Source organism: Pseudorasbora parva, chromosome 11, assembly GCF_024679245.1.
Source record: "Pseudorasbora parva isolate DD20220531a chromosome 11, ASM2467924v1, whole genome shotgun sequence".
NCBI classification, from domain to species: domain Eukaryota; kingdom Metazoa; phylum Chordata; class Actinopteri; order Cypriniformes; family Gobionidae; genus Pseudorasbora; species Pseudorasbora parva.
Window position 1 is genome coordinate 28,986,314 of NC_090182.1, and position 12,600 is coordinate 28,998,913.

Here is a 12,600-nt window from a genome sequence, read left to right on the forward strand (position 1 = left end):
TGTGTGAAGTGAACAAATCCCTCACACTCAATTTTTCATAACTCGCCTGTTTGTACTTAATAAACCAATAAAAACATTTGGCGCGAGGTCACAGCGTTTGGGTTTGCGCGCTCACAAGGTTTGCAAAAAGTAAACAGGCTAACAATCGAGGTTAGAGTCAGGGCACATGACAGTATGAAGCATCATTCCGCATAAGATGGGCTTACATTTGGAAATATCTACATTTCAGTGGTAGCACATAAGGTGTTGATCGTCTTTCTTTATTATTGTTAGCACTACCTCGAACTAAAGCGGTGTCTCTTCGGAGCTGTCATTTTCTTTAATGAGCCGCGGCAATGTTTCAAATGAGCTTCTTACGCTGGACAAATGCCTTTACTTTCAACGCGATCACCTTGTACCCAAACCATTTCGAAACTAAGGAGACATTGTCCTCAGATTACAAACAAGCTCCTCGGCGGCGCGTTTGCGGGACTCAAGTTTCGCGCTGTGGGGGATTTAAAAAAAGTGACGTAAGTGGAAGGGAGGCGGCAGCGCTAGGACAGTGCGTGTGGGTGTGTGTGTGTGTGTGAGAGAGAGAGCGCGGCTCGTGGCTGTTATTTAAAATAGTGCAGCATATTTTAAACTAATGGGTTAACCGGTTTCAACCGGCTAATGAGGCTCGGTGGTCGGTCAAGAAAATGTTTAGTTTTCGCCATTCCTACACCTGCCATTAAAATATTTCAATATATAGCTATGGTGTGCCACGCGTAAAGTGGAACGCGTAAGCCTGTTGCAGCGTCTGTGTCTGGAGTTTGTTTTGAGCGTTTATGCCACCACTCTGGCATAATTACTCTGAGAATTACCCTGGTCTGAACCACGTCTACTACCGTCTTCCTCCATGTTTGTTTATGTATTGCAGCGTGCATGGGCATGCCGTGGCGTGAGGTGCATCTTGACGTAAAATTCTGCCGTAAACGCATTATCGTGGCGTAAGCGATAGAGCCTAATATTAAACGATAGACATTTTCTATCATCCAGACGATATATTTCGTCATATCGCCCAGCCCTATCTTCCACAATATCTTGCTATCTTCTTCAGCATCTTTATTGCTGTTGGCTAGCGCGATCTGAACAGTTCCATGAGTCGGTGGGCGGGGCTACTGAATTAGACATGCTTATTATTCTGTAGAGGTGTGTTTCATCTCGCGATGACGTAAGGATGAAGCAAATTATCGCTTTCTGGGCTTGGTGTCTATAAAAGCTTTTCTTTGACTAACAAATACGTTTTCAGCTCTGAAACTTTTAGGATATTCTTATATTACCATGACCTTTTATATATCAAAAGCTCAAGGGCAAGTTGATTTCTCGATTCATCACCCCTTTAATTGACAGTAAAATAAATGCATACATAATTTGTTATTGCAAAATACTATCATCTTAATACTATAATGCTGCCCCCTCTTGATTGGAGAATTAAATATAATCTGGCCATTTTCTTTGGGAAATTTATCCTCAAAGAAAAGCTTGCAGAAGGTTGCAGAGAGCTGAAAGCATTTGTCTGAACTAGCAGTACTTTCCATTTCTCTATCTAAGCATGTCCCTTTAGTCTGCACTACAGAACATAACACAAATGCTTTTAGCACCTATAATCAATAGAAAAACAGTTCACTCCAGCTATTGCTGATGTGTGTGTCACAAATATTTTAAAAGTAAAAAAAGGTGTAAGGGTTTAGAAGGGTACTCTACAAGTCGCACACACACACACACACACACACACACACACACACACACACACACACACACACACACACACACACACACACACACAAACAGATCCACAAACAAGTACAGAGGCACACCAACAGAAGGTCATTACATACAAAATGTGCCCAGGTAAGAGGTAAGATCTTTCTCCTCTAACTCCCAAGAAATGACCGCATGCATGAGCGAGAGTATGTGTGTGTTTTGTGTTTGGGGAGAGGGTGTTCAGAGGTTAAACTTGTACTCCTGAAAGTGTTCCCAGCAGAGATTAATCATTCCGGGCCGGGATGCATCATCACAGCCATAAATCATTGGGCCTGACCTCTCTTTCCTCTCTCTTGTGATATTAGTGAGGAGCGGTGAGGAGCGAGATTGCTCTCTGCGTGATGGTTGCCACAAATGGTTTGAACATTACATCTTTCAAAGTGCATGTATCTCAAGTCAGGTAAATATGGAAAAAAGCCATTGCATCTCTTTTTTTCCTGGAATAAAATGTGACAGATATATCAGAGCGACATCTCTGTAACAGCTGTAATCTCTGTAACTTCTAGAAACTTCTATTGTGAATCAGAAACACATTTTTGCTTTCAAGGGCAGTGCAGGAATTGGACGCTATTTAAAGAGTCATTTGAAATGAAATAAGCAGTTAAACCCCTTCACAAAGGGCCCTTACACAAGGTTGATATAGCAAAGTGTAAAGACAACAGGTCACTTCAAGTAGCAATCTTTTTTGTGTGTGTGTATAGGATCATATGCACTCTTCAGAGTAGTCCCTCCAAGTGTTCTGCCCTTCTAAATAAATAGGGCATGCTGATGCTCGCTTTCGAATGCAATTCATTCCAGTTTGCATGTTCAGATTTGCTGACATGTCTTTGGAGGGTGGAGTGGTGTAATTCAGTGATCAGAATGAAGTTAAAAGTGTCTGTGATCGCTTACAGCACCTTTTAAAACAAACATGTAAACTCTTGTATTTGCATAACCTAAGCCAAGTATACTGTTTAGAAGCTCAAACGGCCAGCATTTATGAAGTATTTGCAGTCATTATCTTCTCGTCAGTTCTGCCTCTTGTCTTGAAATCCATCCATATCTTTTTTTCAGATATCAGCACATTTAAATGGGATTGAGGCCAATGGGATTACAGACTTACTGTAGTTGGTATCCCCAGGAGGTTTGCTGTTAGTGCATGTTCCTTTTGCATTTTCCAAAATAGATTGAGTTCGGTCTTGTGTCATCAGGTCATTGTTGCAGCAGTGCTAAATAATATGGCAGGTGGTCTTTAGCAAGCTAACAGGCAGGGATGTTTTTTTCACCCTTCCTTCAGAGAGAAATTCAGGATTTCTCTCTGACGAACACAGATGTTATCACCTGCAAGAGGTCTCTGCAGACCCTTAGCTCTGACCCCAGGTTTCTGTGTCACCTATTTTAGTATTCTATCCGTCCCTTTACACTAATCACAGTAGGAGACCGACTACTAGAGAGCAGCTGTGCTGCTGAATTTCATCTTTTAAATGGAGCTGTGACCGTTTACGTTTCCTTCAGGTCATGTTGGAATAATCATATTTACTTAATGAGTGCACATGAATGTGATGTCATAATTATCAGCGGGAAACTCTTGTTTTTCTGACTTTCTGCAAACTAATTTAGCTGTTTTTAGCTGATTTTCATCACTCTCTATGGCAGCACGAGAATGCATAGAAAAGCCATCAATTACAAAGTCTAAGGACCTCTGATATCTGTCTGTGTCATTGTTATATTTTAATCACATCTCAAATGATTGGAGCACCAGACTTTTTCAGAAGTCTTTTCAGAAGTCAGAAGAAATATCCATCAATGATCTGTCATGGTTTAAATGTTTTTTTGAACTCAGTTGTGTGGACTATCAATGGTGGGACAGAAATCTCTCAGATTTCATTTAAATAATTCCTGTTTATTTCTGTTACAAAGATGAAAGGACGTCTTGCTTTTTTTTTTTTTTTTTTTTGGTGAACACCCTTTAAGTAAACATACACAAATACAACCATTATTCTCAAAATGTGCTATCTTTAGACTAATGTAGATTATTTTAAAAGCACTTGGCGGGAGTCACGTGATAGCTTGCTTGACTGAACAGGAATGTGTTTATTTTTTATACATTAAACCGTGCATAAAAAAGATTTTATGCACTTTAACTAAACACAGTGGGGACTACTATTGAATAGAATACAATATTGAATAGAATTTCTAGTAAACAGAAATATTTTATAACATTATCCCCTTGTTTCGCAGACAAGGCTTAAGATAGTCCTAGACTAAGATGCATGTTTCAGTTTTAACTGAACTAAAATTGCACAGATCTTAAATATGTCAGATACATTGTTTTGTCTCAAGATACACACCAGTATTTTTTTTTTCTAGGGCATGTATTTAAAGTTACTCAAATTAGTCCTAATTGAACTAATTCCTTATCCTATTTTAGCCTAAACCCTGTTAGTGAAACCGGCCTATAAATGTCTTTACATTCAATTAATGAGTTTAAGTCATACTTGATGAATAAAAGTATTTTAATTATTTAAGTAATTTCTAAAATAGGTAATGTATATAATTCAAAAGCTAATAAACATGAACTAAAAGCCACAAAACATAGATTATGACTTTAAATAGTCTTTAAGACACTAAGCCCTGATGTCCACTTCAGAGTGACCTGTAAAGCTACAACTCTCCTGTTACCATGTGTTCCTGCCTCAATCCCATCCTGCTTCGCAGCAGTGAGTGCTAGATAGACTATTATTGTGCTAAAAGTTGCTTCCAAGCTCCTACGTGCTTGTAAGTCTGTCTGGGTCGAGGATTTGACACCGTCACCTAGTTAAAGCTTATCAACAGCAACCTGAGCTGTGCTGAGTTGAGGTAAGCCGCTGCATATCCCGGTCTGACTAGAAATTAAACTATCAGCTTGCATGTACACTTTGTGTGTTATAGAGCGATACTGAAGAGGGTGCTGGTGACAGGGCAGATATTATTCATCAGCAATCTGATGTTCTCAGCTGCATGTGTGTGAATGCGGTTTTAGATGCATTAGGGTTAATATAGACTGCGACCCAACCCTGTAATCTCTTAATCTGCTGAAGACTGGAATCACGGGCTGCATCTGTCAGAGTGCTCGACAGGGGAAAGGCCATACACCTAATGTGTCAACACACCACACGGAAGCATTTTGTCACTTCCTGTGAGAGGAAGCATTCCAAATCGGGCAGTTTATGCCATGTCAAGAGGCAAAAAACTGACCCTAATCATGAACATACATTAATCATCTCCATACCCCAGACAAACACTCCATTCCCCGACGCACACCCCATCTATCTGGTCTCATTCTCAGCTCTCCTTCACACACCACGGACCTGGCTGAAGGACGCAGGACTGGGGAGGGGGCTTGATAATGATGCAGATGCTCTTATAACTGCAAATGGACTTCGCAACATCAGCCACGCCAATACGTACACAAACACTTTTACAAAAACACACACGCACACAAGCGTGGACTAGAGTTTTACCTAACAATGCTAATTGGTCGAAAAGAGTCAGGCTTATGTTGACAGTAATGAAGACTGATGCTCTTGTGTGTCCTCAAATGTGGTAGATGCTAGTGTGGGTATAAATAAATACTGTCAGCAATAACCCAGATCTGAAGTTTTGTGTACACACATAAAAAGGACAGAAGATAGTTCATATAACACACACACACACAAAAACATCCTAGCAAGCCATTGCAATCCGGTAAATCTGGTAACAGTTAAAAAATGTGTTGAGAATTGAATGTATGGCAACTAAAAGGGACAGCTCACCCAATAATGAAAAGTTTGTCATCATTTACTTACTCTCAAGTTGTTCCAAACCTGTATGACTTTTTTTTGTTCTGCTAAACACAACAAGATATTTTGAACATTATGGTTAACCAAGCAGTTGACGGACCCCATTGACTTCCATAGTATGAAAAAAAAAAATACTATGGACGTCAACGGTGGCCCACAACTGTTTGATTACTGACATCATTCAGAATATCGTCTTTTGTGTACAACAGAATAAAGAAATTCATACAGGTTTGGAATAACTTGAGGGTGAGTAAATTATGACAATTTTTATTTTTGGGTGACATTTTGAATAAAACATACGAATGAAAGAGGCTGACACTCCATCTCTTGGGTGCTCTGTGGCCTTAAATCTACAGACCTAGAAGAACAGGGAATATGAGAATAAAATATATATTTGAACAAGTTGGACATGTGTTGCTGTTTGTCAGCATGTCTTTACATTTAGCGTGAAAAATGACAGTCTTACAAAGCAAGGCTTCAGGGTAAAGGAAGATGCAAACAGAAGGAGTTTACATTCAGCAAAGGTGCTCAGCAGAGCCGGGTTGAGTTGAGCATCTGCTCTCATTTTGGAGTTCGTGGAGAGAGCCGTGCTGCTTGCGGCCCAAAGAAGGCAACGAGCCAGTGTGTGAGCTAAAGGGGGTTAAGGCCACACACAAACAAACACACACACACACACACACACACACACACACACTCTCTCTAATCGAAAGAGAGTGAGCACTGCTAAGCGTGATCTGCTCTGCACTGCTTGCTCTGCCATGTTAGCTGGAGTTACACTGTGCCAACTGGGCCAGGATGAGGGATTGTGCATGACATGCACGGCTGTCCAGCGTTAAAGCTGTTTAGCCGCTCAGTGTGTGTGTGCTAAGAGTTATCTACACATTAGCTTACATCTAAATATTCTATTGCCTTTCACACACACACATACCAGGTACCAAGAGGATGAGGTCTGACAGGTGCCAACTGGATTGTGGTATTAATCAGTCCAATCTTCATCCACTTGAACAGTGAATTCATGAGTAAACTGCATGTGGGTTTTTGAGGACAGCAAAACACGCAGTTTGCCAGATTGTAAGTCTGTATCTGCGAAAACTGAAGAGGATTTGACTCACTCTGCTCAGGCATCACACATTCACACTTCCTCGCCCTCAGCTGATCTCCACTCTGCATCCATTTGATTTGGAGCTCTAATTGTGAGATACGGTACATGAGAGAAGGACCAGGCGGAGGGAAGGATCAGGGGGAGATAGCGCAAGCTATCAAAGCCAAAGGCCCGGCAGGGAGCTTCCATGTCTTGATCTTTCCTGTCTTTTTTCTGACCACTTCACAGCATGGCGAAGCAATATCAACAAGTACATTTACTCACTTACGTAAAAGTCTTCACACAGTATAGGGACATCCAGAAAAACGGTGTGATGCTATAGCGCAAGATAACAGCTATAACTTCTAATCATTCGGTAAAGTCATTCCACTTTCTTCTAAGATGACAAAACAGAACATGAGAAAACAAACCAGAGAGACATTGTACATTATTTGAGTCTGTTGAAAGTTATGTTATAATGCTGCTCTGTGCATTTGCTCGGGATAATGGTAAATGGACTGCATTTATGTGGCGCTTCCAACAGACCCTATGGCCATCCAAAGCGCTTCACATTTTTTCCTCACATTCACCGACAGCGATGTCAGCCATGTAAGGGACCATCCAGCTCATCGGGAGCAGCTGGGGTTGGGTGTCTTGCTCATGGACACCTCGACACTTGGTCAGGTGAAACCGGGGATTGAACCACCAACCTTCTGGTTTGTAGACAACCTACATGAACCATTGAGCCACTGCTGCCCCAGACGTCATTAACAGGCCTATCGTGTTCACACCGCCAGCCATAGACAGTTGGTCACTATAGCCATAAGATGGAGCTATGTGTCATTAACATTAAATCAGTTCTAATACCATAACAACTAAACATTCTGAAGGATTTTTTTTTATTATTGCATCTGTGCATAATGCATCACTTCAATGTTGAATAAGAAGAATGCTTGAATTTTGTTATCACAGCTATCTATCTGTACAAAGTGCACAAACACAGGGCAAATCAGGTCCAAACACACACACAAACAACACATCAATACCATCACTGCAAAACATGCCACATAGGCCTATATGGAACTTATTATTGCAAGGATGAACTAACCCATCTGACACTCCACTACAATTTAAACACGAGGAACAACTTTTGTGGCACCCGTAGCAGTATAATAAAATAATAATTGTTTAAAAAGCATCCGGCTGACAGCTCTATGCCATTTTTAATTTCCTCATGCCTGTTCATAAATTCAACGTCAATAGCCCACTTCTCTGGTATTCTCATTAATGCTCTATGGAAAGCTAGGTCAGTGAATTAATCTTCAATAATTTTGCATTCTTTTTGAGACCATTCATTGTCCTTAGCCTACATGGAAAATGCACTATTCAGAATTTCGTCTGTGTCTGTCAACCAAGTCATACAGGATTGGAGAGTTGTTGTGAACGAGTTGTGTATTTTCCTTTTTGGATGAACTGTCCCTTTAAGTGCATAATAGCAAACTAGTCGACCTTCTAGGAGAGCAAAAAGACTGAATATTTTGCTATACATTGTGTCAATAACATGCTGCCTCCCCCCGCGGTAGCACTAAGTAGCGGTATGAGCTTTTTCTGACCTTAACAGAGCATTAAACACTAATTGCGACTACACCATTAGCCATTTCTGGCATGTTCTCCAGCTGTTGATGATACATGACCTTATGCGTCGCTGTCAATAGCCGGAAGGGAAATAGGTGCAGAGGGTCAGACGATTCACCGCGAGCACGCCGCGAGACGAGCGCGCGCCTCTAATAGATGGACAGTGTCGGTATGCGGTCTCCATAAACTGGACTGTCACGGACTGTAAGCTTGTCTCCGTTATATTTCTCTTTAAAACAGACAAAACTGCACACAGGACGCCAGAGACAATTGTAAACTAGGAACAAAAAAAAAGTGTCGACGCGTCCTTTTGGCATTCCGCTCAAGCACAAGAAAAGGATGAGGATGATGAAACCAGCGAGAAAGATCCACATTGCCAGCACTAAGATCACACGACAGGGTCAATTTAATCAAAAGGAGTTGTCAGTGAATCCACACGGCTGTTTAGTTGTATTTCCAGCATTCATACAAGTGTAGAAAACAGCCGGGGACATAGACGTGCACTGGCAAAAGCGCAGAGCTTGACATATAAACGGAAGATCTTACCTGCGCTGAACAGGCTGTTCATTTCCCGAAGGAAACTTTTATTTCCCTCGGGGAGCACCTTCCAAACGCAAAGCCGACGAGTGAATACTTTTCTTAAGATAACTGTCAATTCCTTTAAATATATAGCATCACACTTGAAAACAACGGTTAAAACACCTAACGCGGAGAACTCTGAACGGAGAGTCAGTTAGACGATGGCAGTCCGTTGGGATCCCGCGGTCTTAAAATGCTCACGCGGCTGAACGCGCAAAGATCGCGAGTCTCTACAACCTTCTGCTTTGATTAAGCGAAACAGAGGCGCGCGCTGAATGAGCGCGTGTGAGGGAGATCGGACGCTACCATTCACACTGAGGGACAACTGACCGATACATGCGACTCATGGCTCAAGCATCTGTCCTAGCGGATAGAGTTGACAAACAGTCATTCGAATCGAATTAAACCTCGTGAATGGCAGATAACCATTCAACTGGAATATCCTTCAGGAGAATTTGCTCGCGCCTCAGGTAGCCCATGCCCCGCATGCGGGTGCACCTGCTTGAGATGTGAGAAGAATGAAAATTAGCCTTTTTGCTTCTTTCTTTTGGGGAGTAAAATACAAAGGTAGCCTAATTTCCATATTCGGAATTATTTGTATGTTTGTGCATGAAAAGGATAACGTAAAATAATCTGGTCATTATCAGAAAATAAACCCCGAATGTCCTTCTTATAAATAAACACATGCGCATGAAATATTGATCTGAAATTAAATGAACTGTTAGGAGAGATTAGTGCTTACAGTGTTGGCACGGACAACGACTATTATTCAGAAATATCTGACCTCTGAAATATCCACATGTAATATATAGACATGTAACTTTATTAAGTTTTAATTTTGTAACAAGGCTAAAAGGCATTTTTTTATGGTTTTATTTCTATTCTCATACATTTTTTAAAGCACATTTACGTTCATATTGTAGCCTTATTTACGTTCATATAGCCTTATTTAATACGTTCATATTGTAGCCTTATTCCGAGCGAATCAAGCAGGCTTATGAATCTTTTTTTAACTTTATGTTTTATGTATCAGTATTGATGATAATGAATGTAAACCTGTCATTTGCCATCACATGCGGCCCCCACCAACAATATCATAGCCAAATTGAGTTTATGGAGGTTTCTGAAGGGATGTGCCTGGTGAATGTATTTTCACCAGTCTTTTTTTTAGTCCAAATCACTCATGTATCATAATTTCCCCCTCATACCAAGTCTTTTTAGGAGGGTACAGTATGTCATGAGTGGGGTCAGGCTTTACCCTGTAATGAGCACTAGCTAGGTATTTCAGTAAGACAGTAATAATGCGATTTAGTCGGCTAGCCGGAAACTAGCACAATATAAAACACAAAACGGGAAAAATTCTGAACACCCGGTAGAAATATGTACATCAATAATTACTTATAATTATAGGTTGTGATTCTGAGAAGCAAGCTGGTCCAACTATCACAAGGTGACTAAAATTTAGCCTTTCAGCTGCACAATTTTGAGACTGATTATTTGTATTAATGCACCTGCAATGACATTACTTGCAAAAACGGGGCATAACGAAAATGAGACGCAATTACAGGCTATAACCAGGGAGTCATTGTTGAGCGTTTCTGCGTTATTCAACGCCAAACAAAGATCTAACTGCATATTTCCCTATAGGTTGGGAACATTAAAGCTTGATTATTTGAGAACACCTTGTTAGAAAAACCCCATGGCTGCTTTTTGAAATGCACATTTCCAACATTTCTTACACTCTATGGGTGATTGTCTGATTTGGTTATGACAGCATGTGTTCCGGCTTGAAATTTGTTCGGAGACAAAGATGGGGAGACATTCAGTTTTGTCCATGTTGGCTTGTGCCCCCCACCTGCGACAATATAGAGGCCAGTGAGAGAGAAACTGTTCTGTACCAAGCTGTGATTCTCAATGAGGTTATTCTCTCTGATTCAAACCAACACTGCTCAGCATGGAGTTGTTTTCCTTGGTCCCAGCCAAGATCAGTCGGCTTTAATCCCTGGTATGTTATGTATTCAACTCAAAGATACAATTTCAGCATTGCCACAACACTGACCATTTGTCCTCACACAAGCCCACCTTTACCTTTGTCAAAAACTGTCGATTCAACTGTGATTCACACTAAGTAAAACAGAGGAAGTAAAGGGGGGGAGTTAGTGTGCTGGCACTTTAACAGTCTAAAGAAGCAGATCCACTTCTCAATTCTCACTCATACATATGCATGTGAAATAGCACACACTGAATATAGATTTTTTTTGTATGCTACAAAGATATGAATTTAAAAAATGATCTTTGTACATGTGATTTGGGAGCAGTTTTATCTGAGAATTCATGCTTAAAGTGTCCCTATTATTCTATTGTAAAGTCTCCAACTACAGGTTTACATGCATCAAAGGTAAAAACAAAACATACAAACTAAAAATAAAATAAAATTTGTTTCTCATTTTAACATCGCACAATGTAATAGCATTTCTTTTATTTTGTGATGACTTGTCGGATGAATCAGTCTCTCTAAATCCCTCCTTTCCACGAGCCTACTCTGCTCTAATTGGCCAGATGGCCCAGTTTGTTGTGATTGGTCTACCACTCATCGTAAAAAAACAAACGTCCATTACCATAACTATTTCAACTCCTTGCTGATGCTTCCTAAAGCTCAGTGATTGTACACACTTTAAAGACCAATGAGTAGTAACAATGACCACAATTTAACATCAATCCAAGCGTGTGAGTCCACATCGATGATGAAACATTGAAAAATCTAGTTATTCAACCTGAAACTCCATCGAGAAGACAACTTGAGTAGGACGTTTCTCAGTGATACACTACTCAGTTTGAGGTCTGTTATGAGATGCTGCAGATGTGATTCCACACCATCAGAATTAACAAGTGTACGTCAATCAACAAACCCATGTATATATTTCTAATTTATTGCAGTGCACAAGCAGGAACTGTATTAACTGTATTAAATCTGCACTATGTAGTATTTTTGCAGTTAAATATCCAAAAACCACCACGCCAGTGTTATATATTTTGTTCAGTTGAGTTTTATCCTCAATATCCTCAATGTTTTCAACTATTTGTAAATTGTGAGAAAATTGCTATTTTAACAAAGGAAGCGGGATGTCTGAGGGAGTCGCCTGTTAGTTGCATCATATCTGCGTTTACCTCGTGTTCATTTTTATTTGGCAGAAACGCTTTACTCTTACTGCACTGTGTAAAAAGTGTCCTGGCAGCCACTGAACAAACGCACAGAGTATCGTCATAACATCATTTTCAACACACTTAAATGTACCTGATGTGATAAACAGAGCTGCGTTACCTCATACTCATGACCGGAAAAGACGAAATGACGCCGGCGACTGAGTCCCGTCATAATTCAAGTTCAGTCGCTCGCGAGTTGTGTATTGCACAACAATCGCTCCAGCGGCCTTGCTCAGCTCCCTCAACATTCAGTCCTGCTCTGCTTCATACTACAGTAACTTTAATAATCGCATCCATGAATATGATTTCTGCCTGAGTCCTATCCCATTTGTTTTCCATCGGGAAGACCACATGTCCAAAGATTCTGCGCACAAGACCTGGCGTCATTTGGCACAAACTACGCCTTTGTTTCGAAAAGGCACCCTCTAGCGGACGGGAAAGTTACTTGTAGCTTTTATAACCAGCATCCTGAATGAATTCAAATTTGCACATGAATCTGGCTAAATCCTTTTTCTT

The 12,600-nt window shown here is 40.6% G+C and overlaps 1 protein-coding gene across 3 annotated transcripts in view; it reads right to left on the reverse strand.

Annotated features, from left to right (window-relative positions):
• tenm2a (teneurin transmembrane protein 2a) overlaps window positions 1–9,341 on the reverse strand; it is a 429,404-nt gene extending 420,063 nt beyond the window's left edge. For 2 of the 3 annotated variants that reach the window (XM_067457752.1, XM_067457750.1), the window contains exon 1: window positions 8,848–9,341. The gene's annotated coding sequence lies outside the window, so the exon portion shown is untranslated. The remainder of the gene's footprint in view (window positions 1–8,847) is intronic. The other variant, XM_067457751.1, reaches the window with a different exon arrangement.
• Between the last annotated feature and the right edge of the window lie 3,259 nt (window positions 9,342–12,600).